This window comes from Chrysochloris asiatica, unplaced genomic scaffold (assembly GCF_000296735.1).
Source record: "Chrysochloris asiatica unplaced genomic scaffold, ChrAsi1.0 scaffold00422, whole genome shotgun sequence".
Classification (NCBI taxonomy): Eukaryota; Metazoa; Chordata; class Mammalia; order Afrosoricida; family Chrysochloridae; genus Chrysochloris; species Chrysochloris asiatica.
The window spans coordinates 896771-899455 of record NW_006408940.1 but is presented as its reverse complement, the minus strand read 5'-3'; the positions used below and the strand labels follow the sequence as shown (position 1 = coordinate 899455).

Below are 2685 nucleotides of genomic sequence, written 5' to 3'. Positions count from 1 at the left end.
TTTTTTCTTAATAACAAAAATAGGACATTTCCAAGGGGATGTGGAAGGTTCAATATATCCCATTGTCAGCTGCTCCTGCACTAACAGCTGATCTGCTCTAATTTTCTCCTCTGGAAGCGGCCACTGATCTACCCACACAGGGCTGTCGGACAGCCAGGTTATCTTATCAGCGTGGGGTGCAGCAACATCAGTGGATGCTATGGAAAATACCCTAGGCCTCTGCTATCTTGCTTGGCCTGAATAGTTATAGGGTGATGCATACCTTGCTGGTTTCTTCCTAAACCTTCAGTGGGCACAAAATTCTGGTCTAACATAATTTGAGCTACTCTGGGATTAGGACAAAAGAGCAAGGCTCCCATCTTTTCCAGGACATCATGGCCCCAGAGATTCACAGGTAATCCACATACTACAAAAGGCTGAAAAGTACCTTCATGTCCCTCATCATCTTTCCAATGCAGTAAATTATTGCTTTGTCTTGGGCTTTGGGACTGTCCAATACCCACAAGTTTAGTGATAGTCTCTTGTGCAGGCCAGTCTGTTGGCCAATCATTTTCAGAAATCACAGAGACATCAGCTCCAGTATACAGGAGGCCAGCAAAAATTCTGCCTTCTATTGTGAGGGTTAATTTAGGTTTCTCTTGTTGAATAGCCCTCACCCAGCAGGTGTCGGAAGAACCTAATCCTCTGGCGCCTCAGTTTTCTTTCTTATACTTATAATCTTTCACAGCAAGAGGCAGCAAAATCAGTTGCTGTATGCGTTGGCCAGCGGCCAAAGGGATGATAACCTGTTCCGTTTTTGCCAGAAGTTTTATTTCTCCAGTATAATCAGAGTCAATGACCCCAGGGGTGATAATTAGTCCGGAAAGAGTGCTGCTACTTCTGCTCAGGATGAGCCCAAAATATCCTTCAGGCAGAGGTCCCCAGACCCCAGTAGGGATAGCCTATATGCCCATTTCAGGAGTTAATACGATTTTGGTGGAGGGACTGAGTTCCAATCCGGCACTCCCTGCGGTGACTCGTTGGAGATCTGCGACCCGTTGCGGAAGGGATTGGTGACCGTGAAAATTCCTCTGTTTGGTTGTGGGGCCCAGGGTCGGCCCCTCTGGCCATTTACCGACACTGGCTGCCCATTGGTATTGGTCTGCGAGCGGCACTCAGAGGCCCAATATTTGCCTCTTTTGCACCGGGGACATGCTCCAGGAGCTGTATTTTTACAATTGTTCTTATCATTCTGTCTTTGTTTACATTCTTTAGCAAAATGGCCTATTTTTCCACAATTAAAACACTTTTCTGGGCATCTAAGAGCAGCAAACATTTCTGGAGGAGTTAACCCCTGAAGGGCGGTGGCCATTGCCAGGCCCTGATTGTATGAATGTTTTGATTGCACCATCGTATTTGATTGATAGTTCTGCTGGATAGACGATTCTATGTTTACAGTTATTTTCTTGCAGGGCTTTGTGTATGTCTCCCCATTGCCTTCTCACCTGCATGGTTTGTTCTGAATAGTCAGAGCTTAAACTAATTTGCTTGCCTTTATAAGTGATACATCTCTTCTCCCTGGCCACTTTTAGTATTCTTTCCTTGTCTTTGATTTTTGAGAGCTTGATTATTATATGTCTTGGAAAATTTCTTTGGGGGTTTAGCCTTCCTGAGGTACGTTGGGCTTCTGGAATGTTTATCTTCTCATTTTTCAAGATGTTAGGGAAATTTTCTTCCAGAAGTTCTTCAACTATCTCCTCTGATTCTTCTTGCTCCGGAATGCCAATAATTCTTACATTATTCTTCTTCATGTTATCCAGCATGAATCTTAGACTCTCTTCAGATTGTTTTATCCTTTTAGTGGCTTGCTCTTCTATCTTGGCAGTATTGAGAGATTTGTCTTCCAGTTAGCTAGTTCTGGCTTCCATCTCTTCTAGTCTGCTCCATTCCCCTTTCAGCCTATTGTCCATTTCTGATAGCTATTATTGATAACCTGGACATCTTTTTGCAGGTTTTGAATTGTTTCCAGTGCGTTGTCAATCCTATTTGATTGTTCCCACAGTACTTTCCTTTCTTCTTCCATATTTTTATCAAACCCTTTTCAGAGTGTTTGAATTTGTTTCTATATCATTCTTCTGAATTCTCTCTCAGGCTTATCCAGAACCTGCTCCTCCTCCTCTATACAGCTTTTTTTCTGCCTCCAGCTCATTTGCATCAGCTGCTCTCTTCTGTTTTTGGACGTGTTTTGATAATGTTGTTGTTTCTTAGAGGTTATGGTTATTATTTTATTATTATTATTAATATGATCAGGAGATAGGCTTACCTTATGGTCTGTAATATGTAGCAGGTGTTTATAGGTCTTGTCTTAGTGGTGGAGTATTATGGTCCATGAAGGATGCGGGATCCAAAGGACCAAAATCAGAAGTAATATAAACACATAGACAGAAGTCACCACTTTGGATCAAAGATGCGGCTTTGGTCAACTTTTTCATGCTACACCATCATTGTGTGTGCAAATAGAAGCCTCCAGCAGGGGTGGGGGTGGCCCCTTTTGCAGACTTCTCCTCTAGCCACTGTTGTATAGGTGGGAAGATGTATATTGGGGAGTTAGTAGGAGCTCTGGTAGCGTAGTGGTTACGAATCGGGCTGCGAACCTTAAGGTCAGCGGTTCGAAACTACCAGCTGCTCCGCGGGAGAAAGATGAGG

General features: G+C 43.5%; 1 pseudogene; it reads right to left on the bottom strand.

The window, feature by feature from the left end:
* Positions 1–692: 692 nt before the first annotated feature.
* LOC102834425 overlaps positions 693–2685 on the bottom strand; it is a 66974-nt pseudogene continuing 64981 nt past the window's right edge.